This window comes from Castor canadensis, chromosome 2 (genome assembly GCF_047511655.1).
Source record: "Castor canadensis chromosome 2, mCasCan1.hap1v2, whole genome shotgun sequence".
Lineage (NCBI taxonomy): Eukaryota > Metazoa > Chordata > Mammalia > Rodentia > Castoridae > Castor > Castor canadensis.
Window position 1 is genome coordinate 15,600,573 of NC_133387.1, and position 26,233 is coordinate 15,626,805.

General features: G+C 48.5%; 1 protein-coding gene across 1 annotated transcript in view; it reads right to left on the reverse strand.

The window, feature by feature from the left end:
- The window catches only part of Tbxas1 (thromboxane A synthase 1), a 152,091-nt gene that overhangs the window by 13,923 nt on the left and 111,935 nt on the right, over positions 1-26,233 (reverse strand). The window lies entirely within an intron of this gene.

Genomic DNA, 26,233 nt, shown 5'->3' on the forward strand with positions numbered 1-26,233 from the left:
CCTGAGCCGTGTAGTAAGTCTCTTTTTCTCTGTCCTCACCATGCCTCTTTACTTGGCATTTGGGGGCTGATGGCCGGACCTGGCATATGGAATCTCAGGAATTTGGGCCTTGGGTCCAAAACTCTGGTTTCAAAACCAGAGCTTGGAGTTGTGTCTTTAATGGGTGAATGGTTCTGGGAAAAGAGTATGGCTGTAAGCTGTCAGGATTTGCGAGAGAAAGAGAGCTTGTTAAGGTAGCTAAGGGACCTCTGTATTTTTTAGAAAAATAGTAAAGAGTGATTTATTAGCAAAGCATAAATACACCTCAGGGGGTGAGACAGGCAGTTGGGTAAGGGCCAACTCTGGGATTTCTCTATTTATAAGCAATGTCTTCATTCCTTCCCCAGGTGGGATTTTCACCACTCCCTGCCTTTGGCTCAAGGCTCACCTGAAAACACCATCTTGGTCCAGAGTTCTGGATCTTTGTGGGCACATGGGCTCTGTGGTTGGCACCAGTTCTCCTAAAGTCCCCCTGGGATCCCTAAGTGTCCCTCCACATGGGAGGAGTGAATGGGCAGGGTGGAGGGAGGCACACACCATATTTTAGTCTAATCCAGGCAAGGCAATGAAATTCAAGTCCCTGCCTACTTACAGACCAGTCCACCTATCCCTACTTGGTTTGCCCATAGTTCTCGCAGGCACCTGGGGGGGACACAGGAGTCCCGAGCTATACTTGCCAGCAGAGGGCAGCAAGTGTATGGTAAATGACGACTGAAAAGGCCCATAGGAACCATCGCATCCGAATTCATGATAGAGGAGAAAAGAGACCCAGAGGCAAAAGCCTGTGAGCGCAGTCTCATCGAGGGCCCTCAGCAATCCTGCAGGGAACACTTGTGCGAGTCAGGAGCTGGCTTTGGGGTCAAGGATCTAAAACTGATGAAGCCTCTACCCTTTGCGGAGCCATGCTTGCAAGCTAATCTAGAATGGGCTTGAGAGAGGTGGGAAGCTAGTTCTGCTTGGGAGACCAGTCACTCACTCCAGGAATCTGTATACAGTTGGCATCCTATGGAGCAGTACTGTGGTAGGCTTAGGAGACACGACCAACACTCTCAGCTCTTCTGCTCTCTTGCACCTCCTGGTCTATCAGAATGCCAGCACATGGATGAGGGTGAGAAGGGACAACAGAGCAGGGACACACAACCCAGATATCTGGGACCTGGGAAGCTACTCTGGTGGGGTGGGCAGGGGGCTGTCAGAGTCTCTGGGAAGTGAAAAGTACCCAAGGAGCAGGTAATTCTGTGTGGACACACTTGGTAACAGGACCCATTTCCCCATGAGGCAGTCTGTCCTCTCTATGAAATCACTTTGTAAGGATGCGTCAGGCAGAATACAACCCAAAGTGCTATCCAATTCATCTCAGCTGGGACTTACTTTATAAAATAAATAACTCTGCTCTTGGAAGGTTGAAAATTAAATATTGGGAAAGTAGAAATTAAAAAAAAAATAAGTGAATCTTTGCCTGATGGTTCAGACACTCAAACCAGGGTTTCTGGGTGCTCAGGGAGACTTTCACTTATATTTGATCTTCAGTGGGCAGTCACTTTTCATCTTGATTTGACTTGCTGACACATAGCTTAAGATCTGTAAACTAATATTGAAATGCAATAGATAAACCTGACAGATAACTCTATGGAAAAATCTTGATAATTTTTTTTCAGTGGGAAATACTACTGCCCTTTCTTATTAATCTTGCTTTGTAACATTTAGATTTTTGGTATCATTTTCTCTGAAAGCTAGACACACATGCACACACATAGTCACATACCTGAATATGTACCACACTATGTGCAGATATGCCCTGGAGTATAAATGAAAGAAAATAAAAATACCATTGCTTTCATAAAGACACTCAGGGACTTAATAGAAAGATTAACACTTTCCTATTTTGCCAAAGGAACTAAAGCAGTCACAGCAGCATCAAATAGCTTTCATAAGGAGGGGATCTCCCGGACCTGCTAACCTTGACATTATACAAATGGGGCCCAACGATGCCCACCCTTCTCTCTAGAAACAAGGAGCTGGAAATCTCTTAAGTATGGGGGACCCCTGGGGGCCATGCAGCCATATGAAGAAGAAGGGTTTCCATGTGCCCGATTCTCTAGGGAGCATAACACTATAATATGACACCAAGCCATGGAAAATGTGGTGACCTTGGCTTTGCCCTTTGGACCACAAACCCAGCAGCAAAGCCCCTCCCCTGGAAACCAGTTTCCAGAAGGGGCCCTGAGGTCTTGGGCAGGGCCTGACTTCCTCACTGCCACTTCTCCAACGTGGGGCACTGTGTCATCTCAGCTGACAGTTCATCTCTGAGATTCCAGAGTCTGTGGTCTGAGGTCAGGGGGTCCAGTGAGCTGTTTCAGTTTGGAGTAAGAGATCCTGGAGGGTTTGGTTGGGGCAGGGGTATCAAGGAGTTGTCTATCAACATTGCAGCAATGCCCAGAAAGTACTCTGTGCTAGTTTCAAGAATCTGGCAGCTACATTCAGAAATGCATCCATGCCTTAGAAAAGGCAATGAGGAATGTGTACTAGCCTCTATTTATATCCATATTAAAAGAAAAGAGCCAGAACCAATCTCACACAAACAAAGGGGTTATTCCAGGTGCTCCTGGTCTCTGAGGCCCAGGCCATTAAGGGATTAGAGGAGGAGATGGAATGAAAGGACATAAGCCAGCCTGTGTACACCACACACACACACACACACACACACACACGCGAGGTCAGCTCTCCCTGCCCAAGGCCCTGGGTTGAACTTTAGTGACTGTGTGGACCCTCTGCAGGATTCCTGGCCTCAGAGATCTACAATCATCACACGCTGCTCCTGGTGCAGCACTATATTGCTTACTGAGGGATTTTCACATCGATTACACCATTTGGTCCTTACGACCTCACTGTGCAGGAAGTAGGGCAACCTTGTTTGGTATATTTTATAAATAAAAAACCCCCAACGATTCAGAGAGATGAAGTGGCTTGTCCAAGACCACATGGCTAGTATAGGCAGAGTTGAAGCTGAATCCAAGTGTTTTCTAGTTTGCACTGCTACTAGGCAGGCTTCCCATCCTTCTCCCCGCCCTCCCTCCCTCCCTCTCTTCCCTCCTCCCTTTCTTCTTTCCCCTCTTCCTGTACTTTTTATGGAAGAATAGCACGCATACAGAAAAATGTAGCATACACAGGAATGTAGAGCTCAATGAAGTTTTACAAAGTAAGCACTCCTGTGAACCCAGCATCCAGGCCAAGCTACAGAACATTTCAGAACTCTGAAGACCCCATGTATCCTTCCAGTCACGACCCATCACTGGACTTCCAACACAGAGATGGCTTTTGCCTTTTTTTTTTTTTCTTGAGCTATATCAGTGGAATATCCAGTAGGCAGCATTTTACTTCCTTTTGCTCAATATTGTCTGTGAGATTTGTCTGTGTTGTGTATAGTTGGAGCTGTGTTGTGATAGTGTGTTTCTTTCTCTTTTCTTCTCCTTCTCCTTCTTCTTCCTCTTCCTCTTCTTCTCCTGTTCCTCCTTTCATCCTCTTCTTTCTCCTTTTTCTTTGTGGTGCTGGGGAGCAAAGCCAGGGTCTTGCACATGCTAAGTAAGCATTCTACTACAGATCCACACTTCCAGCCCTTAGTGCGTTCCTTCCTGTTGTGGTGTGGTGCTCTGTTGTGTGATGAGTATCATCCTTGCAACTGCCGGCGACGGCTGAGTTGCTCTCAGTTTGGTGGTCATTATACCAAAGCGGATGTGAACATTCCTGAATATGGGTTTTGGTGGGCACACGCACAAGTTTCTTTGGGGTATGTATCTAGGAGTGGGTAGAGAGTGTGGGCCGTGAGAAAGTGCACATTCAGCTTTAGTAGTTGCTTCAAACACCTCTACAAATTCTTTGTTCTGATGCAAAGAGGCTTGTTCATACCCCAACTCCCTCTATTTACTAACTGTGGGCTCCTCACCCTTCTTTTCCTCACCCCCTCTCATATTCTGAAATCCAACCATTATCTCTATTCCAGAAAAGGGTTGAGAAAAGAAAATTAGGGTACTGTTTTGGGAGCTGAGTTGTTTATTCCCATAGTGTGTGTGTGTGTGTGTGTGTGTGTGTGTGTGTGATGGGGGGAGTAGGAACAAAGAAGACACATCTAATTACCTAATTTAAAAAAAATCGTCCCAATTATCCCATGCAAGCACCATAAGCAAAAATGCACTTCACATCTAGCAGATTCGCATCTTTGAATTATCTGTTGTTTTGTAATATTTAGGATTCTGTTCTCTCATTAGCACGGATCATTCACAGTTGATTGTATTTGATGCTTAGAAAAAGAAGCCCCTAAGTAAATGATAGCTAAGTCACCCAGCCCGCTTTCCCTGCATGGGGAGAGTGGCCTGCATTTAATTTGCGAGGCAGTGTTTTTCTTCACAGATGGACACTTCTTAGCAGCACATGGGGGCGGGGTGGGAGGGAAGATGCGGTCCCACAGAACTTACTGTGTATTGGGACAGCCATTTATTTGTTCAGTGAAAGATTTACTATTATGCTGGTGCCACTGAGGGATTGGTGAGTTGAGGCGACATAGTGGAAATGGTATTTTGCGATTCGACAATGGTGGGGAGGATGGTTGGAGGAGAGAGTTGGGAACCAGTCAGAAGACAGGAGATTGTCATAATCAGCCAGGCAAAAGTGGTGACTACAATGCCCGCAATGTAGGCAGGGCTTCTCCATCTAGGCTGGTCCCTGCTGATGCTGGGCCCCACCCCCAAACATTCTGATTTAACTGGTCTGGCTTGGCCTCAGGCATTGGAGTTTTTTCCAAACTTCCCAAGGGATTACCAGGAACAGTCCAGTCATCAGAATCATTGTTGTAATGGAAGACCCACCAGGGGAGGTGAGCCGGGACATAAGGGGTCAAGGAATGAAGGGAGATAGGAAAGGAATTCCCAGCCTTCATTCCTCGGTGACCAAAGGAAAGACGGAACTGGGACCAACAAGGTAGGGAGGAGGTGTTTGCAGCCACTAGGGTAACAACAACTTGTCCCTAGAGGTGGGAAGACACAGTGTCCAGCTTGGCCACACAGAGGTGGATGTGACTTCAAGGATGGGGATGAGAAAGAAGAACACAGAGCCAAGGCCTGAACCTTCATTGCTGCCCAGGAGAAGGGGTCAGAGCCACCGGAAGTGCTGGACTAGCTCTCAGATGCTATAGTTTGGTCCCAAAATGTCTCCCAAGACCCATGTGCTAAACGCTTGGCCCCCAGTTTGGTGCTTCTGGGTGGAAACTTTTAAGAGGTGGGGTCTATGAGGATGTCCTCTTGGGGTGTGCCCTTGAAGGAGAGAGTAGGACCCCAGCCTCCTCTTCTTCTCTTTAGCATCCCAGTCACAGGGTAAAGGACTTTGTTTGGCCATGTGCTCCCTGCATGATGTTTGGCCTTGTCACAAGCCCAGAGTAACATGGTCAACCAACCAGAGACAGAAACATCCAAAACTCGTGAGTCAAAATAGCCCTTTTCTCTTTATCAGTTGATTATCTCGGTATTTGTTATAGTGACAGAAAACTGACTAACACATCGATCACCTCCCAGTCAGGGCCACGGGATGCAGGACTAGCAGAGGCCAGTGCATTGTCATCTGGGGGAGAGGCCACAGTGGGCACTAATGGCATCAAAGAGAGAGCAAGTAGAAAGAGGATGAGAGAGAAGGAGCGGGTGAGACTCACAGGTCATGTCTCCCAGGGTCCTGAAAGAAGTAGGGGACAGAGCAAACCCAGGGCAGAAGTGAGAGCATCGTCACATGTCTGGGAGACAGCATGTGACACAGGAAGGTGCTGTGCAGCTCCATGTAGCTGCTGCCAGCAGAACCAGGCCAGTGGTGTGAGGCCCAGAGAGAAAGATCAACTCAACTCAGGGAAGGGTTGTCAAGTGACTACAACTTAGTCATGCAAGGGGCGAGACCCTGCCCACCAGACAGTGCCAAAATCAGGGATGACATCTGAAAAGGTCATTCTAGGATATTTTTAGGCCTCTCTCATCAGTGGGTAGCTATGTGAATAACTCCACAGGGCCTTCCGTTTCTGGGTTGGCCTGACACATCACAACCATACCCCATCCACCCAGGGTAGGCACTTAGAAGTGACCAAGCAGGTCCTGGTGGCTCTGCCAGACCGAGTGACTGCTATAGGAAGGCAGAGAGTGGTGAACTCGCTCTACTTACCCCCCTATCCTCACCCCCACCCGGCACGTCCATCCCTCCTTCCCGTGTGGACCTCGTTGACGATTCAGTCTAGGAGTCAAAGTACCAGTCACTCACTGTTTGGGGAAATGGTAAACAAAGATAAGAGTTTGAAGCACTGGAATTTATATTTTAATCCACTTGGCCTAAAAGCCAGTGTTAAATTTAGAAAGCTGGCTCCTGACCCCTCCCTGCCCTTCTGTTTCCTGCCTCCTCTCTGCCGCCATACTCAGGGCCTGGTCTCTGGGACCGTGGGATCTGAGATGAGTGTGCAAAGCCCGGGAGCCTGAGGCGGCCTGCCTGCATGTGTAGAACAACACATCCTGGAAGGGCCTAACAGACAGGGGCCATTTCCCCAGCAGCAGCCAGTGCTAACCAAATATTTACCCAGAAGTTCTCCCAGCCAGGGCTCTGGGTGCTTCTGTCATTAGGTGGGACAGTCCCTACAGGAAGTCACAGCATTCCCGACAGGCCATCTTAGGTCTGTTTACAAGGTCTCCCTCCCTCCTGCCCGGAATCCACCCTTGAATGACTCTTTTTTCTATGTGGCTTAAAAACCCCTTTGCAATCAGCTCCAAGAATCTGGAGAAATCCGTTCGTGCACCTGACCTGGCATTCTGTTCCCATTCTGAGCCCGTTGTCTGGGCTCAGAACTTTCTGGTTTGAAAGAGATCTCTACTGTGATGTGATTTATTGTAGCAGGATTTTTCTCTTTTTCTTTTTTTCTACTCATCTTCAATTCCCCATTACCAGCTCAGTCCATTTTCACAGCTCAGGATCTAGGTGGTGAGGGCCAGGGCCAAGTCCAAGCTGGGAAAAAATCCAAAAGCCAAAAAATGTCCTTTGCCTGACAGTGATGTCCAAAGCCTAAATGATATCTGGTTTTGGGTTCTAATGATTGCTGAGAAGTGAGTACATTTTTGTGGGCAGCCTAGGAGAGAACGGAGTCAGACCAATGCTCTTGTTAGCACCTGAGATCAGTCATGGGACAGAGGAGAACCTGAGGTTCCAGAAGTTCACCCCTCCCATTGAGTGACTGAAGGATCACAGCCTAGAGAGGTGAAGTGACTTGCCCAAGCTGCACAGCAAATGAGGGGTAGCATTAGACTACAGGCCACTGGCTCAGCTCTGTGCTTTCTGCCACATTTCACTAGAGAGGGAATGAAGGGTTTTACCACAAAAACCAGTATAGAAAAATCCAGGGATGTATAGACAGATGCCATTTCGGTGTTCAATCACTTTTTTTTTACTTATTTTTTTTTTCTTTGCGGAGCTGGGGATCAAACCCGGGGTCTCACGCACGCTAAGCAAGTGCTCTTCCGCTGAGCTACGCCACAGCTCCTTGGCGCTCAGTTTCTAAAAACTGTGGCTTCTTGGGTCACCGTGTGAAATCCCAGAGGACTTGCAGGAAGCAGTGGAGTCCATTCTAGACCAAGGCAGCGGGAGATGCACTTGAGTGTGTGCGTTTGCATTTCTTAGTGCTCTGCGTTCAGGGATTGTTATCTCAAGTGACTCAGCCTTAGGGACTTGGCCTAAAATTGCACAGTATAGACTTATAAAAAGAGAAAGAGATAAAAGCTCTCTCTCATTCATTCATTTTCTCTCTCTCTTTCTCTCTCATCTCTGTCTTTTTTGGGAGAACAGAGCGCACAGTGAGAAAGTGACCACCTCAACCCAGGAAGTGACCCCTTACCAGGAACTGAATCTGCTGGCACCTTGACCTTGGACTTTCAGCATCCACAACTACAAGGAATAAATATCTGTTGTTTAAGACACCTGTCCATGGGTATTTTATTACAGCAGCCTGAACTGAGATTGCTAAACAGAATACTTGGTTTTTGTTTTCTTTTCTTTCTTTCTTTCTTTTTTTTTTAATATGAGTATGTCCCAAATATTGCACAAGACATTCTTAGGTTACAAAAAAATATCATTCCTTGTTTATTTGAAATTCAAATTTAACTGAATGTTCTTATTCTTATTTTCTAATTCTGGCAGCTCTAGGTGGTGGTATTGATTGTGCAAGGTTAAAGAGATAAGGTTAGGCCAATGTGCTCAGTGGCACGGGACTTGGACACCAGTCAGGGATCCAGCACTCCCACTGGAACCTCAGTCCAGACAGGGCTTCTGTTCACACACACATCATTGCTACTTACAAACAATTCCATCAAATCAGCTAGGCTATAATAAATCCAACCTAAGATGGCATGGTGGATCACACCTGTAATGCCAGCATGCAGGAGGCTGAGGTAGCAGGATTGAGAATTTCAGGCCATCCTGAACTGGACTGCATAGTTGACCATGTCTCAAAAACAAAACAAAAACAACAACAACAAAACCCACCACCACCAATAAAACAACAGTAAGCAACAACAAACTTCCTCACCACAAAACAAAAACTTACCCTAGTTAAGAGCAAGTTAGCTGTTTTTAACTTTTATGGTGAACACTTAGAGATTTTGAATTTCATGACTGGCAGGCAGAATTGTGAATGAAAGAGCAGAGATGAGCGCAATCTACCAGTTCCAGCTGACAGGCAAGTCATTAAACCTTATCAAGACTCAGTTTACACATCTGTAAGATGGGGAAAGGTTGGCTCAGGGTCGTGGTGAGGATTCCTTATTAGGAGCCCTGTCAGGGGTTTCTTTCCTTTTTTTCTTTTTGGCAGCATTGGGGTTTGAACTCGGAGTTTTCTTAAAAGGCACTTTAGAGATCCCGTGAGTTCATGCAAGCAGGTGTCTTTCCAAGCATGGACAGGAGAAAACTGTGCCAATGACAATCGGGTCCCCTCCTCAGGTGTGACCTCACTGGGGGAGACAGGGTTGGGGGGAGAGCTCCCAGGATGGGGAAGGTGCTATTGGATAAGCCCTAGAGGATGTGGCAGAACTACAGTTGAGCCTGCTACACCTAAGTCCCATCCAGTAGTTTCCTGGCCCCGGGGTGAGGTGGCCCTGGGGGGAGGGCTTGCTGGGAGCCCAGCATCACCCAGTGTAGACCCAGGTCCTGTCTGGCAGGCTCCCTAGCCTCTTTCACTCTCCATCCCACTTTTCTGATGGATGCAGCCCGGGTTGAGCCTCTCTGGGTCTGAGCGGGGCTAATGACTCCCCTGGGCCGAGGACTGAGTGCTGGCTCCCGAGGCCTCTCACATGGCGTGAGAGGAAACGGCAGCTCTGAGTTCAGGTGGCAAGGGCACAGCTGGGACTGAACCCAGACCTGTCTCCCCTGGACCCACTCTGTAACTGCTGCCCACTTCCCCCTAGCACTATTTTAAGCCTTTTTCAGCAGCTGGTGGCTTTCAGAGAAAAGGACTTCTGGCCAAGAGTGGCCTCTACAGTGGCAAAACTAAGTGCAGACAGGCCCCAGGGCAGAGCCAACAAGAGCTTCCCCGTGGTGGCGGCTGCCCTTCTCAGAGCTGGACGGTGAGTGGGTTTGGGTGAATCAGAAAGAGGCTCTTCAGGAGAAAAGGCCTTTTTAACATTAAATTTTGGGAGTGACAGGGGATTACTAAATCACAGACAACACCTGTCTCAGAAGTGTGAAAGCCGGTGTCTTCTTTCCTGTAGACTGGAGTTTGATGATTGCTCAAAGTAGCGGCTATGCTGAGTTCCTATCTCTCTGGCCTGCTGGTGGCAGACTGAGCCACAGATGAAGGGGTGCTACCAGCAGGCCCGCAGATGGTCCCCACCATGTGTCTCCAGAGGGACCTGATTCATGTTATCAGAGAGGATGTGGAGGACACAGTAGCTCTGGGGGAGCTATGGCCACCCAAGCACTCTTCTTCCGCCAGTGCCTGGGGTGCAGCACTGTGGTGGGGCAGGGGCCTCAGGGAGCTGCCATGGGAAGAGCATCCCTCTCCCTTGGTGCTTGGGCCAGGGGCTGAGTGCTTCCAAAAATCCCAGGGATTTTTTTTTTTTTGTAGGTTGAGTCAGCCAGGAGCAGAGGTCAAGTTCACAGCCAGCTGGGCCTGTGATGTCCCAAGACTTCCCATAAAGGTGCTCCATGGCACGTCTCTCCCACAGGGGCCTTTCCTCAGCCAGAGCCTCCCAAACTCTTGGGGTCACCCTAGCCCTGCCCCTGGGCTCTACTTTAGGTACCCTGTTTTGATTTCCTTATTTCTGTGATTGGGCTTTTCCAACGTGGAAAGTCACCCCAAAGGAGTGACTATGGTCACATGAGTGCAAGTTACTTCCCCATCTTCATTGAAAAAGATTTTCGAGCTGGGAGAGTGGCTCAAGTGGTGGAGTACCTGCCTAGCAACTGTGAGGCCCTGAGTTCAAACCCCAGTACCACCAAAAAAGTAAATAAATAAATGAGCTTGTGATGAACATACATGTTTGAAAAAAAAAATTCTCTGTTTATGTGTTCCCGTGTCTCTATGCTTTTATCTCATTTGTTGATTGATTCTTTTTTCTAATAAGACTCTCACCTGCCCTGTAAGGGGACCCCCTTAGCCACCTGGGTGATGTGCTCCTTGTCGATGAACTGTCTCTCCTGTCACCCTGACAGCCACTCTGTTGACTCCTGTCTACCCAGCATTGTCTAGGGATGGGTGGAGATGAGGGAATCAGGGTGCACTCTGGCGGGTGCAAGGGAAGCACTGCAGCCATTGTGGAGCTTCTGTGGGGGTCAGGACCTGCCCGGAATGCGGACGGGTGTCAAAAAGGCTTCCCCCGAGAAGGTGAGGTTTTACACTGAAGCAATTTTCAAAATGCTTCTGTGTTCTCTCACACAGAAACAATAAACACACTTAAACACGGTTTTGGAACAACAGGGAAAGGGCTTTCATCCCTGCCGCACCATTTCCTGCCGTTTTACTGGAGAGCAGGCTCTCTGAGGTTTGCTTCACTCCAGCCCAGTTGCAGCCCGGGGATGACGGTGGCAGCAACACAAGTTAATGATGGCGATTTGTTTTGGCTGTGGATCTGCAGATCTTATACAATTGAGTTTTGTCTTTGTGTCTGTGGCCCTGCTTCTGTACTATGTGTACAGGTAGACGTCAAGGTCCTTGGTGTCCCCCACCTCACCCCCATTCAGGAGCCAAGCTTCTCAAAGGGACTTAGCCTGCAGTGGCTATAAACTGCGTACCTCTAGCTGTCAGAGTGATGGTCAGCCCAGGGAGGCCCTGGGTTGGGGGACAGGGAGAAGAGCACAGAGGACAGCCAGCTGAATGGTCCTGAGGGTACAGGCACTGCTGAGCTGGAGCCCTGTAGGCCCCAGTTCAGAGGATAGCAGAGGTCAGTGGTAGAATGATTTTTCCAATAGACATGAGGGGACTGGATTCCCTGGACGACGTGAGGGTCAAATACCACCGTGCAGGTGTGGGAGGCTGGCTGCTGCATGGGCAAGTTGGAGTGAACACCTTCAGGTCTACACTCCTGTGGTGCCTACTTCCTTTCACCAGGAGACACAGGCTGCTGTGCTCCAGCTGGGGCTGGGGGAGCTGCCTGTAAACGCTGTAGCCATGTGTGAGCCCGTACTGGAGTGCTGGGCTGGGGCAAGCACACCTCGTGCCTGGACACCAGCTGTTGCCCTCAACTTGGCACCTTGAAGATTCTGCTCCAGGGTCACCGTCAGGGCCACGGCCTGAAGCCTGCAATGAGGGGACAAGGAGATGTGGTGTGAGGGGTGGAGTGGGAGACACCTAGCCCAGGAAGGGGCAGGAGCTGAGCCAGTGGTGTCACTTATAAGAAGGGAAAGTCCCAGGACTACAGTGTGCCCTTGCTGACCATGTCCTGTAGGAAAGGCACAAATGAGTGTCCCTTGCGTCACTTCATTGAATTTTATTTTACACATGAGAAAACTGAAATACAGAGGGTTTAGTGGTGAGGTCAGAAGGCAGAGGCAGTAGGGTCTGGTGTGGAGTGAGTGAAAACCTAAGGCTTCCTGACTCCAAAGACTGAGACAATGACAAGAAAGAGGAACAGGAAAGGGGTCATTTTCTCCTCCCGATCAAGCAGGATGGGCAAGGCAAGGAAGTGCTTTGCACTCTTATTGCTGTGCGACTGCGGCCTACAAGTGGCCAAGGGAACAATTGTGGCAGATGCTTTATAAGGCAGGACATAAACCAAGTCAGGAATGTGTAGTGGACCCTTCTGGGACCAGGGAAGTCAGGATCAGGACGGATCTTGAGAGGGAGTGGGACTCTGAACCCGGCTGGGGGATGGGAGGACACTGTGAGTTCTCTGCTCAGCTCAAAGGGGAGACGCCCTTGCAATGTCCTTCCAGGTCCTGGTTCTGGCCCTGGTGCAGTGTGTGACACAGTCTTCTCTGGCTGGTGAGGGCTGCTCCCAGATGGGCATGAGGTTGGGCATGGGCTTTGGGAAGAGGCAGAAAGCATCGTGGGAATTCTGTGACCTTGCACAGTGTCGAGCTATGGAGCCTTATCATTTTCCTTAACCTTGACCTTCAGCTCTCCCTGAGGATCTGTGGGGCTTTCTGGCACTGGGCTCTCATGAGTGACCACTAGTCTATCTTATTGTCTTTGCAGTCTAATTTGGGTGTGGGGACTCCCCAGCCCAATTTGCTTCCCCTTTTCTCTGACCTCAGTGGCACAAGCCTCTTCTCAGACAAAGAACAATTTTTTTTTTTTTTTGGTGGCACTGGGGTTTGAACTCAGGGCCTCATGCTTACTCTACCACTTGAGCCACACTTCCAGCGACAAAGAACCATGGCTCAGAGACTGTTCCTGGGCCAACAGTGACCGTTGTCTTTGAGAAAACTGGCCAGATTCATAAATCTACTTGGAAAGGTTATGGAAAATAGCTCAGTGCACAGCTACCTTCATTTTTGATAATGGCAGGAGAGGGACACCAGGGGTCTCTTTGAAAGATTCCTTTACCCCACACTGTGCCTTCTCCCTATTAGAGGTAACTGAGCAGATTCTACTGGCCCCCATTTTGGGGCTGCTCACCTCTCCCCACTGCCAGCCAGACGAACAGGATGGTCACAAAAGCCCATCACTTAGTCAGGATGTCTCTGTTCTGCCATGGAGCCTTTGCCCTCTGGCCTGGACTCCAGGTTTGTGAGCTGGTAGGCTGGGGGCTAGGGTTCATGGCAGGTGCAGAGGGACCACTGGAGCAGGATGCTGTGTGAATTATGACCAGGTAAGCACCGGCACAGCCTAGGAGACAATACACCCCGCGCTGAGCTCAGGTGACGCATCGGAGGAGGATGTGCAGGTGTGGGAAGTAGGAAACAAGCAGTCAGGAGCTAGCATGAAGGAACAGCTCCTATGAGTCAAGATGCAGAAGCTGGGAGCCTGGGGCTGGGCAAAGAGCGAGGTCGTGTGGCTCAGATGGTAATGCAGACCTAAAGCCATGACATAAGAGTCAGCGGCAGCAGTGGCACAAGTGTGATGGGAAAGGGTCACCTCATCTGGCCTTGACATAGAACAGATGTACTCAGGGAACGCTGGAGGTGCGAACTTGGCAATGGATGCTGGTGGGGATGTGCTCAGGGTGGCCTGGACTGTCATTGTTTTCAAGAAAAGCTTGAGTCTACATTTTTTGTAGAATTCTTCTGTTTTAAAATTTTGGCAATGAACTTAAACTTACAAAGTCAAACAAGACCCCTGCAGCTGTGCTCAGCTTGCTGGCTACCTCTTTCTGGTCCAGGCCTTGCACGTTGGTGGAATAGGACTCCGTGGGCTGGATGGCTCCCTTCAGGATCATTTTGATGTCTGCCCTGCACTTAGGATGTGGTGACTTATTTTCTCCAGTTAGCTAAGAAACAGAGAGTCCTTTCTCCAAACTTATGCTAACGGCAGGTGGGGTTGGATTTTTGGCTCGGGGGTTGAGTTTTGTCAAAACGGGAACCTGTCTCATAGAAAACACCATTTCTTCATGGCAGGAGGTCCCTGTGAACCCCTAAAGTCTTTTAGGACAAGGTAAGGGTCATATGGTCCACTTGCTCTGATTTTCAGGACCCCCAGATGATTTTGTGTCCCAGTATTTTTTTTTAATGTAAATTAAAACCAGGGCAACAATCATACAGACTAAAGGCAAAAACGTCTGGAACTAATTTCAGAAGGCCCTTAGCAATGCTGTGAATTCCTCTTCGTTACTGATGATAGCTTAGTGGAAGGATTCTGCTGTAATGAAACATGTTTATAATGAGGTGACTGTTTTAGGCTCAGCAGCCCTAAAAATGGATTTATGATGAGTGAAGCTGGGAACATGGGGTGAGTTTGGACAATTGTGGTGCCTAGCAAGGGGCCCTCAGTCTTGGTTGGAGATGTGGAAATAAGACTTCAGCTCTGGGCTTCCCCAGTCCCTGGGTTCCTGTGAACAGGAAGGAGAAGCTTCCACTTGTGTAATGATGGGTTCTCAACTTTGAATACACCATGAAGTTACCAGGGACGTTGGGAGTGTCTCAGTGCCCAGGCTACCCTACAGAGCAATGACAGTGAGTCTTCAGGGAGCCCCAGGCACCAAGCTCCTCAAGTTGCAGCCAAGGTTGAGAAGTGCTGTGAGAGTTCAAGGAGCTGAGTGCTGGCCCACAGCTGGACCTCTGAGCAAGCAGCGCTTTGGGCAAGGCCTGGACTTCTGGAACACTGAATCAAGTTTAGTTCTAAGGGGAATCCTCCCCGCGCCTGCTACCTGCGCTCTACTTCAAGCTTCCACCTTGAGAGCCAAGATCGAATAGGAGAGCACACCACAGCCAGCCTGCCCATGTTTGAGCTCGTGTTTCAGTGCTTACCAGCTGTGTGCCCTGATCCAGCTTGGGCAGCTGCGTTCCTCACCCACCAAGAGAGGGAAGCAGTCCTGCTGCAGGAAACTGTCATCAGCTTAGAATAATGTCTGCACGAGAGACAGAACTCAATGGCACTCACTACTTCTCCTGCTAGACACCTGGATGGGTCAGTGGCAGGGCAGGGAGAGACACATGGAAGGGACACATGTCTAAGTTTTTGAGATGGCTGCAAAATGGAATAGCAAGAAGATTTGACAAGATAAAAAAATCATGCAGGTACAGGACTCAGTGCTAAGCATTTTACGTGTGTTAACCTACCCACCAGCCCCAACCCCAGTGAAGCAGATAGCAGCATTATTTCCTTTTAACAGGTGAGGACAAGAGGCTCTGGAAGGATCAGGGCTGTCCCCAGGGTCTCATGGCTGGGGACAGCAGGAAGCTGGGCCCCAGAACCTGTGCTCTGAAACATCTGCCCACTGCATTAGACAGTTGGGTGGGGATAGAGCTGGTCAAGGCTGGGACACCTACAAAATGCTGTCTGAGCTTGTTGTGAGCACCCTGGGGACAGGCTGCTGGCTCTGCTCTGCTAAGCCCCCTGGGATCTGCTAGCAGCTCAGCCAGTGACTGTTGGGCCAAGAGGGACCAGGCAGAAAGTGTCTCCCACAGGATGGAAGGTGAGGACAAACCCACTTCTCTGTGTGAACTGATTAACCATTGAGCTAGTAAAAATATTGGAAGGAAACTTGGGTTTGGATCTTACAAGCCAAGATGTCCTGTGGGACAGTCACTAGAGACAAGGGGTTTCTTTGGAATTTGTCTATCACAACTGGAAAAAATTGCATGAGGAATGAGTAGCCTATGGAGAGAATCCAGGGAATAGAAACTAAATGATGATAAGATTCTAGACTGTTCTGTGAATGGTTTGAAAATCTAGATTGAGTGTGTGAGAAAAACACACAACATATTTGGGGATGTCTTACAGGAACTCAGCTTAGTAGCCCTGGGTCCTGATGACAACAGAAGAGTTGGAGGAAGAAGACTAGAATTCTGGACTTACTGTGTGAACCTGAGGAAAACACTTAACCTCTCGGAGCTTCTGTTTTCTCAACTCTCAAAGGGAATATTTGTAACAGATACCATCTCTACCTCAGATTAGAGAGAACAAATGAGAGATAATAGCTGTGGTTACTATGATTTTCTCATGTCACTGATGGTGACAAACCCATGATAGCACTGGAAGATCACTGCCAAGATCTCCTAAGGCACCAAGACAGTGAGACAAGGTTTTCGCAGCAAGATGCAAACAGAGTCAAGTGAATGTTATCAGTTCAGATCAGAAATGATACAAAGTTTGAAATCTGAGAATATAAATTCCCTCAGGGGGGTTAAGACCAGCATTTAAAGAGCTGCAACAGAATGGAACAAGCATGGGGCAGACCATATGCAGAAGGCTACGTGTGTCCCCTCGCCCCCTACTGCATAAAACTTTCATTTTAGGTACAGAGGTTTGTGGGTACTGGGTTAAATTGTAAATTACATTTTCTATAATAGGATTATAATCAGAGAAGTTTGAACAACAAAGCTGTAATAATCCCCTGGGTGCTGCCAGGGAAGCAGATGGGTGCTTGTCTGCCTCAGTTTCCCCTTTGCACTGGCACCTCTATAGTCTCTATTAGTGTTCTTGGGAGAGCCAGCCTCCCTCATAGCATAAAGACACAAGGTCTTAGCAGTTGGTACCTTCCTCAGGCAGCAGCTCCTTCAGCCACGCCAGTCAGAGCCAGGGTGTCTAAGCTGCTCTTGAAGGTAAGTACAGACTTGCCCAATTTACTGAACAAAGTATTAGCACCCATATATGGCTGGGGCTTGGTAATGCTTGCCTGTAATCTCAGCTACCTGGCAGGTACAGGCAGGAGGATGTTGGTCCAAGGCCAGTCCCTGGCAAAAGTGAGAGACCCTATTAAAAAACAAACTAAAACAAAAAAAAAGGCTGGAGGTGTGGCTAGAGTGGTATAACACTTGCCCACCATGTGCAAGGCCCTGAGCTCAGAGCCCAGTACCGCCAAAAAAAAAAGCACTCAGTTAAATGTGAATTTCAGGTAAACAATGACAAAATTTTTAGTGTAAGTATATCCCAAATATTGCATGAGCGCTATTAAAAAATTAGTCATTATTTATTTGAAATTCAAGTTTAGCCAGATGCTTGTATTTTCTCTGGCAACCTTAAGTAAGTAATAAACAGCGAAGCAAACAGGAGAGAAAGTTTCAAAAGATTAAGATTTTTTTTAAATGCCTCCAACTACAAAACTTCATGTTTTAATATGATCATAAATTAACAGCTGTATTGTATTATGCAAATTTATGTTAAGTTATTCACTCTCTGTCATCACGCTCCAATAAAAATTGTATATATGACATTAAGGGAAAAAATGACATCTTCTGATAAGAGTTTTACTCCATATTTTGTTGCTGGTGATGACCTTTGACCTGAATACTGAGATTGCAAATAGAGAGAGCTGGCCCTTTGTGAGCGACTCTGAATTACTTCTGGTCTGTTTGGAACCCAGAAGAACATTCCCTGGAATGGCTAGCACTTGTCTCCCTCCATTTTAATGTGTTCCAGAAGACATGCAGTGGTCTTTAGTTGGCCTCATTACAGTGGATCCTGGATTCTTAAGCCACATAGAGAAATAAGCTTGGGTCTGGGGCCAGGAGGCCCCACTATCACAGTGTGGTGCTGGGCTGTCCTAGTGTCCATTGCCTGTCCCCTACAAATAAGATGAAGGATCGCACTGAATGGGTTTCCCTTTACCACTGACTCACTCAACTAACATTGAGCATCTGCTGCGAGTCTGGATGCGATGGTAAAGGGACACAGTACCATGGTGCCAGCAGTGGGGCATGTTTAGGGGTCAGCAAGCAAAGGTACATCTTCCTGCCTAAGAGGAGTAGGGGATAGAGAAGGAAATGGAGAGGGACAGAGAGGAGGAAGAGGGAAAGAGATGTGCTAAGAAACTCCTTCTAAGGTGGCCAACTCCCAACTTTCTGGAATGACTGAGAAAGATAAATCCCGAGGGGGAAATCTGTGGCTTTCTTGGTATCTGTTTCTCCCAGCTGATAAGGCAGAAGGTACAGTGCCTGGGTATGGACCACGGGGAGGTGCTGGTTCTGGAAATGTATATCCAAGATGCCTCACCAGCACAGATGGGTTAGATCATGGACCACTTTCACCTCAGCTGGTTCCAGTGCAAAGAAGTGAATGAGAGGAAACCTTCCTGTATCTTTGAAGAAAGGCTTTGAAATTTGACAGAAGAGAAAAGGCTGGATGCTTGGGTGATAGTCTCATCCCTTCCTTAGCTGGCAAGCCTAACTTTGGAAAATCAAAGCAAAGATGGCGATGTGACAGGATACTGTGTGGATGCCAGTGACAGGCAGGATTTGCTTTGCTGAACTCTGACTTGTATCACCAGAAATCTCACAGAGTCTGAGAAGGACACCTATAGGTCTTACTAACTGGGCTTTAGGGAGACTTCGAGGAGCAGGGAGAAAACCACTACTAGATACAGTGATAAAGCACAGCTTTGACATATGAATTATTCCCAAGTGGGGGAAAACTGTCTGAAACCCAATGGGCAGAGTAAATAAAAGAATTCCTGACATGGTGGATACTACACGGGAAAAAGCCAATGTTACATGGACATATTCATGGGATTTTATTTTAAGACACCCAAGGGCAGACAAGGAGAGCATAAATTTGTCAAATATTAAGTCGAAAGAAACACTGGAGTGCTTGGGTCAGGGTTTGTGCTTTCATTTGCGGTGTATTTTATGTCATTTGGTCTGTTTATTGGTTATTGAGGTAAGTAAATTGATTTTTTAAAGGTAAAGATGAACACATCTTGACTTACTAGAATTTCCTAGGTGCCTAAAGCTGAATATCCAAATTAAAATGGACCCTTATTCTGATAATGTCCTTAGAAACTTGGTGGCAGTAGAAAGAGAGGGGACATACCCAGAGAGAAGGAGAAAGTGACTCTGGGAATTTTCCAAAATCATGATAGGGACCTGGCTACCACAGCGCTAACAAAACAGAAGTCGTACATGCATCAAACTGTGTGCCACCCACTTTGGACAATCTCTGCTCTGACAGAACAATCTACCATAGACCTAGGAGTCATGACTCTAGAGGATCTGGGTTCAAATTCAAGTTCTGTGTCTTTCTAGGCCTGCTCACTATCTCTGAGTCTCCATTTCATTTTAATTTTTAAAATGGAGGGAAATATAGAATTGGTTGTTAAAATTGAGCACGGAGCACGTGTTTTCGATGTGCAATTCTTCTTTCTACTATCATTATGTGACTTTTATTTTGGATGATTCTGAGAATTCCACCCAGGGCCTCACCATACTACCACTGAGCTAGACCCCTGGTCTCCCTATCGTTATTATTATCTGATATTGAGTACTTGATCCCAAAGGATCACTCCTTTGGAAAACAAATGGGAAATAGGGTGTTTCTGTAGCAGGACTTAACATATCCAACATGGACACCAGAGGGTTACAATTGGCCATAGGCCACAGATAAAGCCGGGACGATGGACAGTATCCCCTGAAATTGTACCAGAGACCCATGGTGAACAAAGCCCAGAAACAAAGCCAGCACGTGGTACCCGTACCATGGCGCCAGACAAGTTTCCATTAGTTGTTTTCAGGTGAATTGGATTTACCCAATATTCTTACGCTAGCAGGACCTACTTCTTTAGCACTAGATCAGATTTATTTAACACATAAAAATTATTATGACTAATTATGGGGCTCCATAAATGTTTACTGTTATATGGTGGTGACTGTGCCATCAGCATCTTTCAGGTTCACAAATCTCTGATTTGCAGCCAGGCTGGGGAGTGAGATTTTCAGAGAAAGATGTGTGTGTGTGTATGAGAGGAAGAGAGAGAGAGAGAGAGAGAGAGAGAGAGAGAGAGAAAGGACATTACCCATCCCACCACCCCACAGCCAGAAACACCTTGTCTTCATTCTGAGCAAGGATGGGCAGACATCCTGTGGCGGGATGTCTCTGGGCTTCAGTTGCCTTGCTGATAAATGAAGCAATGGCTCCTCACAGTCTTAGAGCTGGGCACAGACCAGATGACTTCCTGGTGTTAGGCTTGGTGTAATTCTATGAAATGTTTCAGGCTTGTCTGCTGAATGCTGACAGAGCGACCATCTCTTAGGTCTTGCCAGGGGGTTCTTTTTCCCTCCTGGGATGGGCTGGAGGTGATCTCAGCATGACAGCAGAAGGCCTACCACTTCCTGATGACCTGACAAGGGGCTTTTCTAAAATGCCAACAGCAGCTCATGAAGTCAGTCCTGTCGTTAGCAATGCTACCCAAGGCCATATTAAAGGTAAGTGAGCATTGATTCCTCGTGGCACTATGGCAATGGTTTCACCCTTATTGCATCTGAGATTCCCCAGGGGCTTTTGAGAAGCCCAGGCCTCACTCGTGACCAAGTAAAGGAGAATTTCTGGGGATGGGTTCTAAGCATTGCAACCTTAAAGGTCTTGGGGGTGTGGAGATGGCTGGCTGCTCGCTCCTGTGCCCTGTTGTGCCCTTGGGACCTTGTCCTGGCTCATGGCGTGAATAAAGAAGATATCCAGACGACATACAGTTGTTCTAGGATCTCTAGTGGTCTACAGTCAGATTGAGGCTTGGGGAAGAATGGAGTTTCCTCTCTCAGACCAATTGAATAGCTGTGCAAACCAGGCCTTGGCTGGCTTCAGTCAGAGAACCTGGGTCTTGGTGAGGCTGGGAGGTCCTGCTTCTCTCTTCTGGGTGGAAAGGTGAGGATCACGTCCACAGTCACAGAATGTACGCTGCTCCTTCTCTCCCTGCTATTTCCCAGGACTTCTCCAAGCTGAGATGAAAACCAGGCCGGCTGGTGAGAGCATCTACAGAGCCAGGTGGGAGGAGCACAAGGACTCTGAAGAGGCAGCACAGTGACGGGAAGAGGGGAGGGCCTGGGGGCAATGAGGTTGCATGACCAGTGTCTCAGGTCTTAACAATGAACACAGTGAAAGCCAACTACAGGGAAAGTTCTAGAGTGATGGGACCCAAAGAGAAAGACCAGGATGGCCGGAGACCTTTCTACAGTGAATGAGACAAGATCAAGCTGAGAGAAACCCCAAGGAGAATGGCCAGGGTAGAAAGCAGGGCTGGGGTCTGAGCTCTCTGTTTCATGAATGTCCTTCTTGCCAAGCGAGCGAAGTGTCCAGGGACCTAGGGGCATCAAAGGAGGATTTGCCCAGATACTGGTCATTTTCACCATGAGGGCTCCACAGAAAAAGAATTCGTCAACTAAGAGGATGGACCATGAAAAAGCCACAGAAAAGGGGACAAAAGCCACAACAAACTTAGAGCATTTTGGGAAAATTTGTCCTTGGAGCCGAGAGCTAGGATGACAGATGACAGGTAGTGATGGCAGAGGTGACTGGTGAGGAGTGTACACTCTTGTGGCAGGCTAGTATGGGCAGGGCTGCTCCCCCCCAGCTCTCTGCCACTTGGATCGTTTACCTCTCCTCAATGCTATGAAAGTAGGGCACACAGCCTCCAGTCCCCACCCAGAAGGCAGCTCTGAGGCCCCCTTTATAGAACTTCTGGGGCCATCACTGCCCACCTGGTTAGACAGTAGCGTCACAGGGCTGAGGCCCAGCCAGGATCCCTGAACATCTGAAACAGGATTGTTAGGAACAGATTCAGAACGGCAGTTGGGAGGGGCAGGAGCCAACCCAAGTCAGGGTCATTCCCCGTGTGTTCCTTATCCGCTCCTTATCTGTCTTGTCCACGCTCTGTCACAGTGAGTCTTTTGTGTCAACTTGGCTGGTCCATAGCATCCAGTCATGTGATCAAACAGTAATCTCCATGTTGCTGTGAAGTGTTGTGCCTGTAGGGTTGACATCTACATCCAGCTGACTTCAAGTGAAGCAGCTGACCCTGGGTGAGATGGGTGACCCTCAGCCAATCAGGTGAGAGCTCATGCTGAGCTGAAGCCCAGGCTTCCTGGGGAAGGAGAAATCCTGTCCCCAGACTGCAGCGTCAGCCCCTGTGTGTTCCCCAGTGCCAGCCTGCCTGACACATCTCAGATTCGTCAGCCCCTTCAGCCCCACGAGCCAGAGCCCGAAAATAAACTCTCCTTCCTCTTGCTTCTCCTTGGGGCAGCTCTCTTTCCCGCCCAGTGATGTGGACACAGAGATGGCTCGTACTTCATGAACGTTTTGTAGGGATCAGGCTCACAGAAAAGTATTTGTATCTAATGAATTTAGCTTAGGATCTGCTGTACAAGCATTCATTCATCCCCATCGTCATGATCATTGACAACGGAGAAGAACTCGAGTCCAATCCCTTCCTTTTACAGATGAGGAAACTGAGGCACAGAGAGGCAGATGATAGCAACTAATGTGTATAATGTCGGTCCCATTACAACATTGCATGCCTGTTAACTCAGTGTCTGCAGCAAACTTGTGAACTATATCATGTAACGACCGATCCCTAATTTATTTATTTATGTATTTATTTTTGCGGTACCAGGGCTTGAACTCAGGGCCTATACCTTGAGCCACTCCATCAGCTTTTTTTGTGTTAAGTATTTTTGAAATAGGGTCTCAGGAACTATTTGCCCATGCTGGCTTTGAACCATGGTCATCCTGATCTCTGCCTCCTGAGTAACTAGGATTACCTGGCAGATCCCCATTTTACAGATAGGAAAACAAAGGAACAAAAAGTTATGTCAGTGACCCATGTCAAATTGCCAGCAATGGCAGCTCAGTGCCCCTGTGTGCTCTATCAGCTGGGGTGGGACCAGTACCCAGGTCTTGGGTCTCCCTGCTGCCCAAGGAGCATACTGGGTCGATTCTTGGTTTGGTGGAGTGTGGTTTGGGGGTCCACCTCTCAACACAAGCTTCTTTGCTCTGGTACCATCTGAGAGTCCTAGAGAGATGCAGGGCCTGCTCCCTGTGGGGATGAGAATGGCCTTTGAGGAGTGGGACCCCAAACCCAGTGACAACTAACAGGAGGTCAGGATCTCTAGCTATGCAGTTTCTATAAAGAACCACCTTCCAGGACCTCCCTCTGTCAGCCACTTGAGCCAGTTATGCCTCCAGTTGAAGTTCTTGCCTGTAGCACAGGAGGACTTTGTCTCTTGCTGCCAGTTCTCAGTGACTAATCACAAGGGCTGAGGATGAAGCCCATGATGGAGAGAGCCTGGCTGTCTCTCTCACCCTCCTTGCTTATAGCCGGCGGGAGCAGGTCTTTTCTCATCTTAGAATGGAACTCCTTTGCAGGGTGTCTGTCAGTGCTCCCTACTGCGCTGGCCCTAGTTTGGTCCCTGCAGGGGGGACAGCAGAGTTTAATTACATTCCTCCTGAAGGGAGCATTTAAGGAATGAACCTTTGAAAAACAACTTGAGCTACCAAAAGGGGGAAATGATCAAATGAGTGAGAGACAGGCATCACCTCCTGTGTCCTAGAGACCCAATCTAAATATTTAAATTTTACAGACAGATTTCTAAACTCTTAACTTCATAAACCTCACTCCTTGGAATTCATCGGGGAGTCAAACATCCTTCTGATCTGGAATCTTCTATCCTACGACTCACAGGCCCATGAAGTTGGTATTTTCACACATGGCATATTCAGTTATAAAAACATCCACTAAAAACAAACAAACCAACAAACAAACAAACAAAACCAAACCATAAAATAAAACATAAGACTGCCCACAGTCCTGGGACAAGACAGACTCACCTAAAAGTCTGGGTTACAAGCGAACATTTTGGAAAGAACTCTTATTCTCTGATTTCTGATTTTCCCTCCTCTCGGTTCTCAGATGCCTAGGGACAAGTGAGCAGGGAGGAGCCCCCAGGCAGAATCCCTGAATTCACTGACTTCTAGTGGACACTCGTGTACCATGACCAGAAAGGAGAGAGGAACGAAGTCCCAGAGGGGGAGGGTTAGCACAGGCAGGGACAAGTCCCTTGTTCTGGAGAGTTCAGGCCCAGCTGTATGACTTCCTTTCAGATGGCTGTCCTGGGTAAGGTGGTGGCCTTAGACAGTCTCTCAGGCACTGTGATGGTTAATCTTAATTTCAATTTGAAGGACTGAAAGACACCAAGGAGGTTAGTAAAGTGCATCTCAGGGGTGTCTGTGATGGCGTTTCCAGGGACAATTAGACCACGAGGGCTCTGCCCTGATCAGTGGGTTGATGCCTTGGTAGAGTCCAACCATGGTGGCATTATTGGCAGGGGGTGGGAGGCAGAAGGTGGAGCCTGACTGGAGGGAAGAGGTTACAAGGGGCATGTCTTGGGGGCAATTCTTGCCCTGTCTGCTTCCCATATTCCCTTTTTCCTCTACTTCCTGCTTGTCACAAGGGGAGAACTTCCTCCACCAAAGCCCCTGCTGCCCAGCACCTGGGGCCAGCCCACCATGACTGAACCTCTAACACCGTGAGCCAGAATAAATCCTTCTCCCTTTAAGTTGTTTCTGTCAGGCATTTGGTCACAGGTCCTCTCAGAGCTAAGGGCCCAGGTTCCCTGCCTTCTTTGCTCAGAGATTCTGGGTGCAAGTCACGGGTCTGTGTGGTGCTCCATGGGAGCTCTGTGGGAGCCTAATTCTCAGACCACAGGGACTCTCCCGTGTCGCCCTTTCAGCCTGCCTCTACCTCCCTCGGCGGTGGCCCCTCTCTGACCCACGTCATCTCCTTCCTGCCAGGAAGCAGTAACCCACGGGCTTTACCCAGTGTGCCTCCCTGTCTTCCTTACCCCACATCTGCACTCAGTCCCCAGTAAGAGGAGAAGGGCCTGAGTACATTCATGGGATCTCCCACAGGGCTGCTGGGTGCCAGGTGCTGTTCTGGGCAAACGGGCTGGGCAGACATGGCTTTGTGCTCCTGTGGGGCTTCCATCCTGGTGAGGACTCGATCCTATTGCCCTTCCTGGAGTAGGGGAGGGTTAATAATGGATTGTGTGTGGAAACAAAGGAGGGCTCTCCTAACACATTTTCAGCTTAGTGATGGGGTGACACTAGGGGTGACAGAATGATGTTTTGGGGGTCAGGAGTCATTAAATTCCCCTCAGCTGGCACCATTTTGAAGCTTCTGCTCCATTGTGTGAAGTGTGTGTTTTTTCTTTCATTTCAAAACCTGACTGTCAGGAATAAAACCCATTGCTTTGACGCATCATTGAGTCTGTAGGGTGCAAAATAGTTAAATAAACGAGCCACTCTGGCTGGAATCTAAAGCAATGCCAAGTGCGCCCAGAATGCTGAGCTTCCCCTGTGAATAACTTGCTCAAGTTTATTTTTAATTCCTGCCTTTCTGGATCACTGTAAACCAGCCCCGCCAGCTTATTTGCTCAGCAAAGCCTGGTCCCTCTGGAGGCCCAGATAGTGAATATAAACTACTGTAAGTCACCACATGAAAGGCAGCACGTTGTGCTGATTGGTGTGGCCTGTTCCCGGGAGGAACGTCTCTTTGCAGGTCACTCTCTCCCTCTGCTCTGCAGGGACTTGGGTGGGTGGTGGAGGGGGCTGGGGGTAGGGGACTTGGAGCTTTCATTGCTAAATATTCAAAGTGCTAAAGTGCTGCACTTGATGAAGCCAGGCAGCCTAGGAAAGAAAACCACTCTCAAGTTCAACCTACTCCCCACCTTGCCACTTCTCAGCGTGCAGTTACAGGCTCTGTGCCAGTCATGGCTCCTGGTGGGCAGTGGGCCAGACAGGGGAGCAGGGAGTGTTCTGGGTCTCTCTGGATCTGGGCAATGGAGCTAGAACAAGAATTAAGGGGAAGAAAGAGGAGGAGAACAAACAGTGCTTTGAACATTGAAGGAAGGGAAGGGAAAGAAAGGAGAAGGGAGCTAAGAACCAGGGGCTGAGGCTCCTGGGAACAGGCCACAGCCAGGGTGGGTCGATTTCCCAGAAGACACTGTGGGTGTGGGCTTTATACCTCTCCAGGGAATGCGGAGGGTTCAGAACTGTGGACAGTGACAGAGGAAGGTTGTGGCACTGGGCAGTGTTCATTCACAGCCCAGATGGCCCCTGCGAGGCGCTATCTACCTTCCCGCAGGTGTTCCCAAGAGGAGAATGGGCAGATGGCCTGGGTCACCAAGGCACTTCTGCTTGTATATCATAATAGGGATAGTTTCTCTGCCATCTGTCCAGGTTGGCTGGCCACTGCTTTGGGGACTCGTGAGTTGTCTACTAATGGGGCATGAGTCGTCCTTCTGGAAGCTGGTTCTTTGCCAGCAGTGGTCACAA